Raw genomic sequence first — 17284 nt, forward strand, 5'->3', positions numbered from 1 at the left:
CTGACTGTTTGATGGTGGTATTCATGTTTCTCGAGCCTCTCTAGTAATTCCCGGTGTCAACCTAGTTCTTCAGAAATATCATCCCCAGATGGAATTCCACCAGCCATCTCCTGTTTGAAGGTCTTGATCGTCTTTTCAATCTACATAAAGAGTCATATAGTGCTTTACGCACACCCACCATGTTTGCTATACAGACCCCTTCGTTAATGTTACTTTAAAAGTGTCCCAAATCACCCCCACATCTTCATTAGAGCCCTCATTGTGTTAAAAAAAGGAAGAAATCTCTTGTCTCAGTATCTCTCGGAACACCCCATCCTGTAGAGTGTCTGCCCTTAATTTTAATGCAGGAACCACCTGTTTCCTCCTGCCCCAGGTCAACTTAGTCAGGAGGGGTGAATGATCAGATAACATCCTTCCCAGATAAACCATATTTGTGAATTGGGCACAATGCTCTCTACCAACCAGCATATAGTCTATTCTAGAGAGGTTTCCGTGGGACTTGTATAAAAGGAGTAACATCTCTCATCTCTGTCATTTTACACCAAGTCAATGTCCGCCGCCACTGCAATTAGTGATCACAAGGAGCAGAGTTTAAAGGGGCCTGACATATCCAATCTATCCAGCTCTGGATCCAGTAAGCAATTAAAATCTCCTAATCAGCTTTCAGGAGATGCATCTCCTGAAGGAGGGCAATCTGCACCCCTTGTCTCTCCAGGTAATTCCCCACCACCCTTCTCTTTCCTATATTGCCCAACCATCTAACATTCCATATCACTAAATGTATCATGCCGGGGTGATCTACCATCATTAATCTTATCCCTCATGTCCTCGCCACACCCGAGTTCCCACATCCCAATAGACCTCCCACCTTGTCTCATACCATCAACAAAAATGGAAAATCCCTAACTTCCTCTCCTTTGTCCCCAAGCCAACCCCCTACTCTTCCTTGCATAACCCTCCACCCGTCCCCAACTCCTCCAACCCTTCATCCCAACCATCCCAAACAACTCTCCACCCATCCCTCTGCAACCTGCGTCTATGAATTGCTGCCTCCTTCCTCTAAGCTAAGAGGGGGTATAGGTCGTGACCTGTGGGGGGACCAAGCCCGACAACGCAGTCTCCCATCACCCCCACGGATGCACCCTTCAACACAATGGGAGAGTCCATGACCCTAAACCATCAAGTAAAAATCATGTACAACCGACTGGACAGTTTGCGAAGGTTCCGCTGGGCTTCCTTTCATCTCAGTTATGGACTCCAGCCTGTCCCAGACCTCCTTTGCAGATTGAAAACAACAAGACTTCCCACCGACAATCACCCTCAGTTTATCTGGAAAGAACATTAAGTATCAACTGTTTTCTTCCCATAGTTTCCTTTGCATTGCATTGAAAGTTTGTTGCATCTTCTGCACCTTGTGTGTGAAATCCAGGAAGATTAAGATCTTAGCTTATCCCAACATGAAGGCTCCCGCAGCTCAGGCTTTATATAAAACCCTATCCCTGTCCCTAAAGGTTAAAAATATCACCACAATCACTCTCAGACGGGTGCCCTTTTAATTGTGAACAGTTTGGAAAGTCCCCTTATCTGGAAAGGCATCGACCAACAGTTTATCCAAGAAGAATTCCATACATTGACCTTCTTCCCCCTCCGGGATCCTCACCATTTGTACATTACAGTGCCTGGATCATCCCTCTGCCTCTTCCGCTCTGAATTTGAATGGTTTTGTGGCCATTGCCAGTCCTTTCACCTTGTTATGCAAGAGCAGTAAAAAGATTTTGATGTCGCTGACCCTCTGTTCCACTTTGGCCACCCTTTTGTTCACTTTCCTGTAGATCAGCCCTCATTAAGGAGACTTCCATTCCCGCCTGTTGGATCTTAACCTCCACAGAAGATCTGGACTCCCGGGTGGCCGCCATGAGATGTTACATGGTAATCCCTGCCAAGCTGGCAGCCGTCGACCCCATGATCAGCTTCTGTCTGAGATTGACTTTTAGTGAGTTTACCTTTGGCCCCCACATATTGTTCCATCTTCTGCTGAACCTTCACCATGGTGTTGAGCTCTGGCACCCTATGGTGTCTCTTGCAGGCATTACCAAGGTACCAAAGTTGCCTGCTACAATTCTCTCGGGGCAATGGGCTCGAGCTGTTGTTTTGTCTCCGTTTGCATCCACTAACATTCACTGTTGGGGTTGATATTGCTGTTGTTTCACTGTGCATCGGCTCACTACTTTATCCTCCTCCCTCCTCTGACAGGTCAACAGAGGCAAGGACCTCACATTCAGTCCACACCCTACCTTTAACCACTTCTGTTCTTCCTTGCAGAAACTTTCCAGCGGTCCAACACCACCTTTTCATGGTACACGTTTCACGGTAAAAAAATAAAAGAAATAACCAATTATATATAATTATATTTTATACCTGTGGTACCTTGCCTCGCAGCCCTTCCATTCCTCACTCACACCAATCATCCCCTGTCGAATGGAGCTTGTGTATCGATTCTGGATGGGAGGCAGTGACAGGCCCCTAACACTCTGCTACCGTCCAAGGTGAGGCTCTCCGATATTCCATTGGTCGACCCTCATCAGGCAGGACCTGTGTGTGTTCTCAGCCGTGAGACAGGGGCAGGCCTCACCCACGTACCTTCCAACTCAAGGCGAGGCTCTCCGCTCCCAGGACCCTCACCAGCAACAACAGCAGAAGCTGCAAGTCCGACATGGGCCAGGAGGCCCTCCACTCCTCAGGAGCTCCGGATTGGGTTTCTGTGGCCCGAAGGGTGTTCAGCTGTCAACTGGGCTTCTCCTTCATATTCCTGATATAATTGTCCCTCGCAAGATGGCAGCTGTCCCCTCGGCCTCATCTACGATCAGGCATGTCGCAAGGGAAAGTGCCACAACCTGGGTGCACGCCTTTCCAGTCAGTATGGTTCTATTTTCTCTCCCTGGTTCTCATTTTACACAGATGCAGACAGGATTTTTAGACAGATGGCCATGAAGCCAAAATGGACCATGTATACATTGGCTCGCTCCTGGTCACATGCCCCTGCTTATATTATATTGTAATATTAAAATTGGATATTACTCTTCTCAAGTGTGCTATGAGAATGTGACAAGGATAGTAAAAGAGCTTTCTATGTTTCAGAATTGGCTACATCGAGAAACTCTGATCAGAAATGAAAAGGCTCCATAAACGCTCACTGTTGTATGACACTGGTTCTCAATTTACTATCCTTCACCTGGACAGTCACCTTTTAGTACTTCTTGTAACTTTGCATGTATCATAAAGTTAAAAGTTGTGTGGCCTTTCTTTGGTGGCATCTTCTCACTAGTGCTGGACAGTATACCTACATGAAGTGAAAAGCTATAAATATAGGGTATTAACATTCGCTAAGTGGTTTGATACTCTATACAACTTGTCACAATCCAAGTCAATATCATCTATCCAAAAGGAAGTCGGGACAACAGCATCTGAATCAGATGTATCCCATTATGAAAATGATGAGCCCACTGTATGGTTACATTTTTTAGAGGAAATGCGGCTCTTGTGCTAAGATGGCGAATCTCAAAAATGGCACAGGGGTCGCGCAAAAAGTTTGAGGAAAAAAATCAGCAGTTGGAAGAAAGCCTGTCGAGGTCAACGAGAGACAGGACTCAAATCAAGATTCCCAGAGCAGGCTAACTCGCTTTGGGGCATGGGCTAAGAAATACATTCCATGGAAAACACACAGGTGATTAATCTGTCCTCCCACACCTTAACCAAAAATCAAATGGACCTCCTAAGATTAGGTCTCAATTTCTGTCCCACCGCTACATTTGACTATGTCCAAACACGCCTTGACTTTGACTCATCTTTCCATAAAATCAAACTCTAGAAATTCTTTGCAAATAATGATGCCAACACCTTTCGACCCACACCAAGTGTAGGCAAGACATTTGTGACATTGAGACGTTGACTGATCTGGCCATAATGGGAGATGCATCCTTTGACCCCACCAATATTGACTTTGGAGAGTTCGACATAGACTCAGGTTGGTTCATTGGCTCCCGTTTGAAGGCCAAATCGAAGTTTAATCCACCATGCCAATTGGGGATGCATCGAGGCATTTCCTGATCTGTGCATTGCAGATTTAAGGAAACTGTGCAAGTCATCTGTTTTATCTGCACATCGCAATCTCACTCAGGTGCAGTGCAAGTCCCTGTCTGAGTTACAAAATCTGACGGACATAGTGATCAAACCATCTGATAAAGGCTCCAATATTGTTTTAATGAATCATTGTGTTTATGTGAATGAGGCTTCTCGGAAACTCCAAGATAAAAATGTGTCCACCAATACTTTCCTCATGAAACAGCGTGAATTGGGGATTCTGGTCACCAAGTGGTGTGAGATGGGTTTTGGATGAGGATTTCATTAAATGTGTGCTTCTGTCTTTTTTCACCATCCCCACCATTTATTTTGTGCCCAAAATCCATAAATCGCTGGTGCATTCACGTGGGAGACCCATTGTCACCTTATCAGGATCACTATTGGAGAACATGTCATGATTCATTGATCAGACTTTGATTTCCTTTGTATATCTGTTACCCTCTTATTTACAGGACACTAAGGATTTTCTTTTACACATTAACCAGGTACTGTGGGAAGAAGGTTTGATTTTGGCCACCATGGATGTTGTATCCCTTTAGACCTCCATAGATCATTTGGTTGGCATCAATGCTTGCAGATATTTTTGGAAACACATTCATTGAATTTTCTTTCTCACAGTTATATGATTTTGGGGATGTTAACATGTTGTCTCAACAATAATGTGTTTCTTTACGAAAGTGTTTTTTATCACCAGAAGCGTGGCACAGGCATTGGGAATACTTTTGCTCCCCTTGATGTGAATCTTATGATGGGTTCATGGGAAGCCACATTCTTGAGTTGTGTTGTAAGTGAAGCTTCTCCTGAGCAAATTGTGGCCTGGTGGAGGTACATGGACGATGTGTTTGTAATATGGAAAGGGAACTGAGTCAGATTGGTTAAATTTTGTCAAACGCATCAATGAGAATACAGTGAATCTGGTGTTCACTGAAAATCACAGTTGTAATGAGTGTATCTCAATGTGAATGTGACATTAGACACACTTGGTACACATACATCAGAATTAAAAAAAAAACAGTTCAGACCTCCCTCTCCATGCCACCAATGGCCATCCGGTGAGTTGCAAAAGGAGCACAGTTTATGGGGAATATGTACGTTATCGTAGGAACTGTTCAGACACTGCGCAATTTGACAAATGTTGCTCCGAAGCCTCGCATAACTTTCTTAAGCAAGGCTACTCCAAGGGTGTCATTGAGAACGCTTATGTCAAGGCCAGATTGCTTCACCGTTTACTGTGTGAACAGATTGGTAGATCAGACTGAGATTGAGGATCCTTGCCTAATTGTCACCTATGGGACCTCTTCACTCAGTTTGAGGATAATTGTACAATGCCACAGGCATGTCCTTAAGATGGACAATGACTTATCATCATTATTGGCATCTTGCTCTGTTCTGAAATTCAGGCAAGCACCTTAATTGAAAGACAAACTGGTCAAGAGTTGTTTGCAATACCAGTCACCAGCCACTAATGCCAACTGGCTGTCTTCATTACCATAAATGCAAAGTATGTTTGCATGCTATTGTATGGAAATCCTACACTCATCTAGTCACTGCCTTGTCCTGTGTCATTAAGCAGCTCATTACGTGTGACAACACATTTGTTGTTTACGTGCTTTGTTGCACTTGTAACAAGTGGTACACGGGTAGAACCACATGTAAATTAAAGATCAGAATCCTCCACCATCTGAGAGTCATCAAGACATCTGACCCCTCTTACCTCATGGCTAAGTATTTCAAAGAACAACACAAGAACAATGCTCAGCTACTCACTTTCTATATGGGTGCTTTTGTAGCAATTCATCCTAGAGGGGGTGATCAAGTTCTTCGGCTACGTCAGTTGGAAACTAAATTCTTTTTGGATTTTGACACTAAAGTTCCGTTGGGCCACAACATAGATGAATAATTATATACCTTCACAGGAGTTTAGTCTAGTTATTTGGTCTGTGTCTTTCACTCTTGCTGCTTCATGGTGTTTATATCAGTACACTGTTTCTATTTGGCTGTTTTCAGGTGTCAATATTGTATGTCTTGTTTTGATGCTTGCTGATTGGAATTCATGATGGTTGTACTAACTCATCAGTGTTTTCTCCTGATGTTCCATTTTTTACCTCATGCTTTTGTGTGTATTCCATTGTCTCACTTGAGATCAGTTATTCTTTGTTTTGACTCACTTTGTTATTCTTTCTGCTATTGGTTGCAGTGGGTTCTCTTCTATTGGATACCCCTATTCTATTTTGCGAGTGGGGATACCATCTCAGGCACCACATCTTGTCAGTTCTGAGTGTCATGGGTTAGCAGTTTTGCTTTACTAGTACATTTCCTTTAGGCTATTTGTTTATTGGTATTGGGGAGTGAGTGTGTACATCTATTGTTTGGGTCTCCATTTGGACTATAGCTGCATCATGCATTTCAATCGGAGACTTTTTAGTGCACTCACACTTTATTTAATGTTTGTCCGTCAGCCTACTTTGCACAATTGCTGGCACTATGCACTTTATTAGCCACTTTGGTTAGTATTTGTGGCTTGCACCCACTTATGATCTTCCCTGATTTTCAGTGGGCTGTATTTTGCTGCTTGCACGCGCACTTTATTGCCACTTCGGCTTTAATTGTCGCCTTGACCATTGAATGTCTACAGGTCAACTTTGCTGCTTGCACTTGCACTTTAATATTGTGTGTCCATTTACATGCTGATTTCATATTTATCATGTCAGGGGTTTTGACCCATGTTCGAGTTATTATGCTGCAACATTTGGGGCTGTGGGCTCAGAAAATCCAAGATGGCCGAAAAAGCCCACATTGCGCCCAGAATCCAGGAGAACCGCACAGTTTTGCACACACCAAAATGGTCGCCTGACCTGCCACCCACCAGTGCAAAGAAAGATGGTTCTGTTCAAAATCTGTTTTTATCAATGTAAAAAATTGCTAAGATCATGGGCCCGAAACCACCAAACAAAAATCCAACTCTGGTTGAGTGTTTTACTTTACTCTACTGCAGATCCACAACAATGCCATGTCAAGCAAGGATCATATACTATCAAGTAAAATCCTTTCTTTTTGAAATTTATTGTTTCAAAACAGCTGTCAAAAATAGGTGCAGTACCGGCATTGGACACTAAACGGCGCTAGCGATCTAAACTCTGATAGGAGAACTGTATTTTAGTAGTTGCAAAAGGATCCTGAGCTAGCTGGGACTTCGAAGGCTTGCTGATTAATGAACATTCTTAACACCTGCTTTCCCAGAAGGCAGTCTGATCAATTAACAGTTCAGAGACCCACACAACAGCCCAGGATATCACATGGCCCTGTTGATTGAGAGGGAGGAGTTTCCCCCGCAGCCTGCAGGACACAACACAATCGACCCTTTCAATTGAATAGAAATGCAGATTAGGGTGTAACTGTCAACAGCTGCCCTGCCAGGAAGGAGAGGCCTGTGATCTCTGACTCACCAAGTTCTGGGGGGCGGGCCAGACTGGTTTGCGGATTCATATTGCAGCAAATGTATGTTTGATTAAATTGCTTATAAAATCTTGTATTAAGCTCACGGAAATTTACAATTTGGGGGTCCTTAATATGAAAAATGCCCTCACGATTTGAGACCAAACTCCACTTTGTCCGGTGTTCTGGGACCGAACCCTGCTATTTATTAATATTGCAGACACGGGGTTTATGCTAGAGACATAGTAAATTACTGTAATATGCTCAGGGAGAGGGTACAGGTCTGTGTAAAGATTTGATGAAAAACCAATGTTGCTAAAGCTACCAAAAACGAAAAATGTTGTCATTTCTTAACCCAAGCTCTTAGAAACATCAGAGTTGGAACAGAGACCTACCCGAAGTAATATATGATGTGTATATGTAATTTCAACAAACTGTGTATCTGGGAAATATGTGTTTTGGGTAAAATTGATTTTTCTAAGTAAATGCAAAGGGGAGTGTTCTTTCTGTATGCCATACAATTAATGCCTGATGACACTCCATTCCTTCCCCCAATCAAGGGAGAGAGGAGAGCTTGGCCAATGATAAGTTGTGAGGGGCAGGCTTAGTTATGCCCACGCACACCCCCATTTTCAAAACACATAAAAAGAGACTGCTTTGGACAGGCAACACACTCACTTTTCATTTTCTTGCAAAGCACTCTGCCGGACCAGACAATATCCAGAAGGACCATCTCCAGAACTTAGAATCCAGACTTCAGAATTTTTTCAGCAGGCCTCAAAATCTTTTGCAAATTATTCAAGCAGCCGGGCTGAGCTGTTTGATTCTGGCTAGAACCTTGGGCCAGAACCATATGCAGACCCAGAAAGCAGAGCTATATCCAGAACCGGTAGCAGACCCAGAAAGCAGTGCTGTATCCACAGAGACCAGAACCAGAGAGACCAGGCTGCTGTGAAGTGCCGCTAGCAGACCCAGACCAGATCGCTGTGAGCAGAACCAGTACCAGAAACCGCCCGGAGTCCAGTCCAAACCTGAACAGACCTTGACGGCTTATTTCAAATTTATAGTGTGAGTACTCAGCTAGAACTGTGCCAGAACCAATCTCTTAGTCTAAAATAATCTGATTCAAAACATTTGAACCTGTCCAGAACTGCATCATAGGAATCGTGTGTTCATTCTGTCATTTCAAAGCTTTAAAAGTGTCATTTTGTCATTCTGAAGTTTACTTTCATTTCGAGACTAAATTGCCGCGAATTGAAAAATTAGCTCATGTCAAAAATGGCCGTCTTTTGCTTGAACTGCTAAAATTCATTTTCAACCTGCTAATCCCTCATTGAGCATCGCGAGTGTGACTTGAACTAATCTTAAGTAGCTATCACCTACCCTGAATCTCCTATCGGGAATTAAAATCCTTTTTGCATATTTTTCCATTCTTTGCAAATCACACTTAAGTATTTTGCCTGTGTTTTAAAATCATCCCTCTGATCTATGCTTGCTAGGGGGGAACTGAAATTCGTATAGTATTGTGATTGTATCCCTGAAAACTGTGTGCTTGACTTCCATCTCCTTATATTGCATAGGGGGGGAGTGAATCGCCACAAGGGAAAAAGAGAACCTATTGTCGCTTGTGAAACCCTATCAGTTTATTTCTGTACCGCATTTTATTCATCATTGCATTTCCTTGAAATCATAAAAGGATTCTCAGCTACCTTATCCTCCCTATACTAACTCTTAAGTAATTAAATCAGTGTGCTAGTGTAACATCATCCATTGTTGATCACTGTCATATGCCTAAGTGTGCTATCAAATATTAATTTATTCATAAAAGTGTGATATATATATATATCGTTTACTTTCTCAATAAACCTTTTAAATTGCGAAACAAACCTACTTCTTGGCTCAGTGAGGTCAGGGGGATTCAAAGAGAGGGGCGTTATATAAGGGTTTATCATCCAGAGTATAACTTGTCATAAAAATATATAAATAAGGGCTTCCCTTGGGCGTCCCAGACGAGGCACTGACTTAGTGGGATTGCTGAATTGAAGTCACTTAACAGATTGGGGGCTCGAGCCGGGGATTCTGGATTAGAACTATCACTTGTGCAGATTAAAACAGTGTGCTAACTGACAGGATACATAAATCCTGTTGGATCACCACGCTGTGTTACACTGTAAAAACACCCCTCAAAGGAACACTCTAAGGAAACGGTCTGTTTTGCAAAATAAAATACAAACTTCTGTAAGTCAGGAAGGAAATCCATTTCAAGAATGACGACCTTGGTAGATATCAAAATAGCCAGAGAACACCTCTTACATAAGCTATTTGTGAGAGGTGAGTGGGCTCATCAGGACCAGGCTGTCTGGTTGCAGGCAATCACAACCCAGATCACTAAAACAGGGTCAGTCATAAGGAGAGATCAGGGTCCATTACATGTGGCCCTGAGTGAACTATATATGGCCCCTAAGACCAAGGATGAGCACAACAAGATTGGCAGGGTAGCGGCATATTTATATTTATATATGGAAGCTATACAGGACAGATGTGCTGAAGGCCAAGATCTGGCAAATAGGCAACAGATGGCATTAGAGAAGGCCCAATCTTACCCGGGCTCTTCCGAGCAGAGGCTGCAGAGGAGCCAGGAGTCATAAAATGATAGTAGGCAGTATATCATTAAAATAAAAGAGGATATGGGTATCCTGCAACAGGAAAGGTCTGACCAGGATACCAGATTTCTGGCCTTGCAGAAGGAGTACCAAGAAGGTTTGGACTCCCTACTGCAGAGCCAGAAAAAGCTGGAGCAACAACAAGACTTTAACAGGGCATGCACAGAGCAGGTAGCCACCCTGTAAAGTCATCTAGATAGGGAAAAAGCAGAGAGCAATAAACTGATTTTGAAAGACCTGGATACCCAGGCAGAGTTTGATCAAGAACGCCAGAAAGCTGGTGCCTTTCAAAGGCAGAGGGACGACCTGGCGGCACAGATGCAGGCTCTTAGTCAGGAAAGGGACACCTTAGGCCAGGAAGTCTGCCAATTAAAAGAAAAAATTTAAGAAAATCACTTGGCCCTCCAGGGACTGGGTGACCTCCAAAAAGAGCATCAGAACTTGTTAAAGCACACCAGGAGGGTGGACGATGCTCTGGCAAGAAAAGAACAGGCCAGTAGGAATGGTAATCCTCCTGCAGCAAAGACTGGCTCAGTATTCCAGGACCAAAAAGGAAGCGCAGAGAGAAAATGAGGCTCTCTGTCAGCACAATGATAGGCTCCAGCAACAGGTAGCCATGCAGGAGAGACTGATAGAGTCTAGTAAGGCCTTAACTGAGGAACTGAAAGCGCAGGCTCTTGCATTGCAACAGGGAGCAGGGGCTGACAGAGATGAAGTTCGCTGGAAAAGGGAAACACCTGAGCGTAACCTCAGGAGCCCTAGTACCAGAGGCCTTCATCTCTCCCAGTCCTTGGACTCTGCCACCCCCATGTCCCCTGGCGCACATGAGCACAGGGCCACAGAGATGGCAGATTACTATCCAGCCAAAAGCATGGGGCTCATAGGCCAGTACCACCCAGGAATGGATGGGCGGGCGTCCAGGTATGGGAACCTAAGTACAGTGCAATTTAGTGGGGAACCCCAGGAGAGTAGGCCCACTAAGGGCATCCTGAAAACCTCTGCCCAGTTAGGTCAGTGGGGTGGGGGTACCCATCAAATCCTGGCAGCAAGGAGGAATCTGAAGACTCCTCTGAACGTCACAGGACACAGGAGACCAGGTCCCCATATTCTGCCAGCCATTCCCAGGCTCGCAGAATCCGGGAAAGCCTGGAAGATCAGACGGGCACCTTTGGGAGCAGTGCTTCTAAGTCAGAGGATGAATGGACCAGGGTTACCCAAACCAAAAATGCCAATAAGGCAAAAAGGGCCTTGCTTAAGGACCCCTTAAAACAGATTAAGGCAATAAGGAGTGTCATCACGCCTTATCACAAGAACGCCAAGTATTCTGTTTGGGAACACTTGGAGCTTTATAAGCATTCCATTTGAAGGACAGCAGTAGCTGCATTCAGTATGTCAAATGGACATTCTCCCCAGAATACTCCAGTTTCTTTGCAGGGCTGGAGGACCAAAACCATTCAAGATGGTCCGCATATAAGGCGGCCATCTTGAAACATTTTTCTGTTCACAGAAATCCTCAAGAGGCTCGCAAAGCAGCCTACAATTTGAAATGTGGGGAGGATCAGGCCCCACAAGAATTTGTGCAGGAATTGAAGCGTGCTTTTGCGCAGACTACAAAAGGGGTGCGCACGGACAGTAAAGAATTTGTTAATACATTTTTCCATGCCTTACCTAAACACATAATGACCCAGCTCGTAAGAGATTTTCACGAGAAAAGATCTTTAGACTGGGTCATTGAGCAAGCCACCCGCATCTATAAGGTGCGGAAACCGGTGGAAAATAAAAATAACGCCCAGAAAAGCCCCAAATTAACCAGCACACCTGCTGCTGCCAAGGTGGCAGAGGTAAAGGTTGCCCCCATTTTAGATTTGGAGATGGGGGGGCCTAAAAACCTGCCTGCACCGAATAATTCAAAGCCCAGAAGGCCCTCGGCCAGTCACAAATAGGGAGTCAAGGAGGTAGTCCCACAAATGGGGTGCCTCACTCCCCTGATTATGTAAGTCCCCGCTACAAGGGAAACCGACCCATACTGGGTTATGTGTGGACTCCTCCAGCCCAAGGGGGGGATCCAGCCAAGCACCTGACCCAGGGAACTTCCCTCCTAACTTCCCACAGGAGGGCGGAAATTCCCCAAATCCTGGGCAGAACTTGTTCCCCAGGTATCCACCCAACTTCCAGCCCCAAAATCATCCATCCTTCTTTCCCCATTTCCCTGAGCCCAGATAACCTAATCCGGGAGAGGGGAGGCCAAGGGTGGAGGGGTACCCAAATCTTCCCAACCCGGGGTACTACCAGAGAAGGGATAGCTACCCTTCCCGGGATCAGCCCAGGGGAGAAAATAGAACCCCATATCAGCCTGAGCGGGTTTCACAGCTAGAGCGCCAGGTCCAAAATCTGGCACAGGAGCTGTGTCGCGTGCTAAGGGCTCAGCAGGACCCTCAGATGGGCATGCCAGCACAGAATGCCCCAAACTCTGGACCTAGTGCTCCAGAACAATGACGGGGGCAGCACCCCGACAACCCACCGGTTCCCAGGGAGGAGGCACAAGGGGAAGGGGGTTGTAAGGCCGTGGAGGAAGCTTCCTCCCCCACTTGTAAACAGCCCCTGGAAGCCCAGGAACAGGAAATAAAATCTCCTGCCCCTGAAAGTCTGCCTCCCAAGGAGCAGAGGGGGGGTAGGAGAAACAAAGTACCCAAACAGATCCACTTTGAGGAGGAGGTACAGATCTTCCAATTTGAGGGAGAGGGATCCCAAGAGGATCCTGGGGAAAGGATCTTCTCCTTCAGAGATGGGGGAACTCCTCCCAAGGAAAAATGGGTCCCAAGGGATTCCAATCCAGACTGGGTAGATGTGGGGATTGAGCTGTCGCCGCCCATCATCCTATCCCAGAACCAACAATACCGAAAACCCCTGGTTCAAACCCCTCCTGGTTACTGCCTCCAAAAAGGGGGGGCGGCCCAGAACCGGAACCAGGGGAACCTAAAACCGAATCAATAGACTGGGTAGATGTGGGGAATGAGCTGTCGCCGCCCATCATTCTAGCCCAGAACCAACAATACCAAAAACCCCTGGTCCAAACCCATCCTTGTGACTGCCTCCAAAAAGGGGGGGGCGGCCCAGAACTGGAACCAGGGGAACCCAAAACCATATCCGATTGCCAACTTTTTCTTTCAGATTCCCAAAACTCCCTGCCGAACTCTGCCCAGATCTCTTCTCTCTCAATGTCCAAAACCAGAATATTAGCCCACCAGTTGTCCAAAAATGTGCATTATCCGTGCCCCCTTGAGGAAAAGGAGGGAAGATACTATGCTCCGGTACAAGTACAGGGGCAGGGTACAATTTTGGCACTGGTGGACACTGGATCCCAAGCTACCCTTCTGTCCAAAAGGTATTTTGATGAACTAAATGCAGGAAAGGGGGAGAATTACCAAATTCCTCTCACCTCTCTTCCTGGACAACTTTGACGGGAAGGAAATTCCCATCGAGGGGACTGCGGATTTGGACATCAAAATTGGGCAACACAAGGTGAAGCACCCGGTCATAGTAGTGACTCCAGAGGGCACCCCTTGTTTACTAGGGAATGACATCCTGAAAAGGTTGTCACCCCTAATAGATTGCGTAAACAAGGTCCTCTGGATCCAGACTAGCCGACCAATAAAATTAAAGCAGAGTGTCAACCATGTTAGTTTAAACGGCACATGCCACATGGTTGAACATAAATCTGACCAAGTAGAATTTCACTTGCAGAACAACCAAATTCCAGACGTGGCAGTAATAGCAGTAGGACAACAGACTGGTGATGGGGGGTCCTCTCTATTTCTGAAAATTAACCTTCCTTCCAGTTTAAGGTGGTATTCCACACTGGAAGGAAACACTCTGAAATTCTTTACTAATCCACAATCAGACATTCCCACTAAGATAGTCCAGAAAGATGTGAAATCAGCTCAGAGCCTGGCTGATGTTCAGCAAATTGGAGAGCAGTTGTTCATCCCTGTTCAGTTAAATGATGGGAAGAACTCTGTTCTCGCCCGAGTGTGTTTGAACAACGGTAAGAGCTTCATCAGCAAAGCCATGTTCCGCCAACTCCAAAAAGATCCAGCCATTCCCACATTCAAACTGATAGACAAATGGGAAATGGACCTGGAAACACCCAATTCCAAACATCTCCTGCCAAGCAGGTGTATGCTCAATATCTCCATTGGCAACAAGAGCATAGTCCATAATTGTTGGGTCGTGCGAGATGTCACTGCTGCCCTTTACTTAGGCAGTGACATTCTCAATCGTTTTGGCATTAGTTTGGACCTAATAAACTTCAAAGCTTGGTCCCGATTAGCGGATAATGCCATGGACTTTGATGATCCAGAAAAAGCATTTAGGTCAGCTCAATTGCTACCTTATGCAGTTGAAATTCAGGTTAAAGAGGAAGTCACCATCCCAGAAAGGACCTGACAATTCTCCCTGGAAGTGAAAGTTAAAAGAGGACAAAAATTGAAAAACCCTGATGCTTATATTCATCTAAATGCTTTTCTCCAACAGCAAGGGTTAAGGGTAAACCCAACACCATTAGTCAACATAGAACATGACACCATTCCAATAGAGGTGGATAACAGCGACTTAAAGAGTATTACTCTAGCCGCAGGCACCATTATTGGAATAGCGGTTGATACCGACATTTCTCCATTGATTTAGGAAATTAACTGTTAGGACCAATCCCCAAGAACTGTTTTGACAATGACAGTGATGACAATACAACACCAGACAGGATCTTTACCCGGCATGGGGGGAACTTCCTGGTGTACACTTCCTGCCCTTATGGTAGGGAAGATGTGACTTGTGACTTCAGGAGGGATGAGGTGATTTTCCAGGTCCATGAGGGCTGCCTTTCCCACCGGAAGCCTCCAGTCCAAATCAGCACTCTGACCAGGGACTTCTCCACCCAACTGGAGGAGGCCGCTGAGATAGCCAAACCAGAAGTCTTTCCAGGCTTCAGGCAGATGGTGGAAGAGAGAGTCAACCTAGCTGATGCCTGCGTGACTCTGGAACAGAAGCAAAAGTTGAAACAAGTTTTCTTGGATTTCCAAGATCTCTTTGCGGTAGACTCATATGACTGTGGTCGCGCCGACATCCACACAACAACAATTCCCACGGACCCTGGCATGACTCCAGTGTTTGTGAAGCAATATCACTTGCCTCTCGCATCAATGGAGTCCCTTACCGAAATAATTAAGAACCTTGAGTCCCGGGGGATAATCCGTCCAATCCACAGCACCTTCAATAATCCGGTGCTGGGTATATTGAAGCCAAACGGCCGGTGGAGACTCTGCGCCGACCTTAGGGAGCTCAACAAACGGGTCCATACTTCCCGATGGCCTCTTCCCTGCATTGACCAAGGGCTGGCCCAGATCCAGGGGTCACAGGTATTCACTGCAATAGACCTGACCAATGGATACTGGACTGTGCCTGTCAGTAGGGAGGACCAATACAAGCTGGCTTTTACCTTTGCGGGCCAGCAGTACACATGGACCCGGACTCCCTTCGGATACCTCAACTCCGGCAATGAGTTCAACATTTTCCTACACAAGGCCATGCCCGACCTGGGTGAAAGGGGTAACCTGCCTTATGTAGATGATGTCCTCATTAAAAGTTCATCTGTGGAGGAACACATAGCGGAGATCCATTATGTTCTGACACAGTTGAGGGCCGCCGGAGCAAAACTTTCCTTCCAAAAAGCACAGTGGTGTAGGACCCGTGTTAATTTCTTGGGGCATGAGATTACTCCTCAGTGTCTCAGTCCCCAGGAAAAGAAAGTGGAAGCCCTCCAAAAACTGAAAGACCCCACAACTCTGCGGGAACTAAGGAGCCTCCTTGGACTGACTAATTAAGGCAGAAAGTTCATTGAGGGCTACGCAGAGATCACCAGACCCCTGATTCATCTCTTGAAAGGGGGGGTCAAGTGGGAATGGGGTCCAGAACAATCCGAGGCAGTAAGACAGCTCAAAAGAAGCCTCTCACAAGCGCCCTGCCTAGCTTACCCTGTCAGAAACAAGGAGTTTTTCCTGGAGACAGGGTTCTCTAATACGTGCTTGACGGCAGTATTATATCAAAAGCATGACAAGGTCAATAAAGTAATCTCCTATGTGAGTAAAACTTTATCCTCTGTGGAGGAAAAATTCAACGATTGTGAGAAGGCACTCCTGGCAACAGTGTGGGCATTGAAGAATTACCGCCCGTTTATCCAGGGGGAACACATCATAGTGGAGACTCCACACCAGCCTCTGCAATATCTCCAAAGGGACAGAATCCGGGCCGGAAATGTGAGTAATTCCCAAATTACTTCCTGGATTCTGTCAATGCAAGGCTTTCCTGTGGAGGTCAGATATGGGCAAAACAAGAAGAGTCCCCTCGCGCAAGGTCTGGCTGACTTGCATGATTGTGCCAGAGAAAACGGTCTCGAGGACGAAAGTCTAGAAATCAAGGACAACATGGAGGCATACCTTAATTCCCCACACCAAGTCTTTGAAGAAGATAAGTGTGAGGGAATGCCCACTGTCTATGTGGATGGATGCTCTTACCATGTTGACAACAACGGGGAAAAAGAACTTGTGGCTGGCGTAGGGAATGCATGGGTGAATGAGTCCCCAGAACCCTCCACTGGATACAAATTGGTCCCCGAAGTAGTCAGGTGGCAGAATTGATCGCCGTGTATCAAGCCATCCTCACTGCTGTCCAACATCAACTCCACAAACTGGTCATAATCACAGATTCAGATTATGTACGGAACAGGTTCGTGGAGCACTTGGTTAATTGGAAAACCAGAGGCATGTTATGTGCTAATAACAAACCCTTGAAACATGGGAAGTTAATCCAAAATATTGATGATCTGGTCACCTCGAATGGGGTGACCATCTACTGGAAGAAGATCAAGGGTCATTCCAAAGTAGAGGGACCAGACAAAACTGGAAATGACTTAGCTGATCAGCTGGCCAAAACCGGGGCCATCCAAGGGAATCTAATAGAAATTGAGTCCCTGTTGGGGGAAATCCAGGTCA

The sequence above is a fragment of the Ambystoma mexicanum genome, chromosome 10, assembly GCF_040938575.1.
Source record: "Ambystoma mexicanum isolate Mex_15411 chromosome 10, UKY_AmexF1_1, whole genome shotgun sequence".
Taxonomy (NCBI): Eukaryota; Metazoa; Chordata; class Amphibia; order Caudata; family Ambystomatidae; genus Ambystoma; species Ambystoma mexicanum.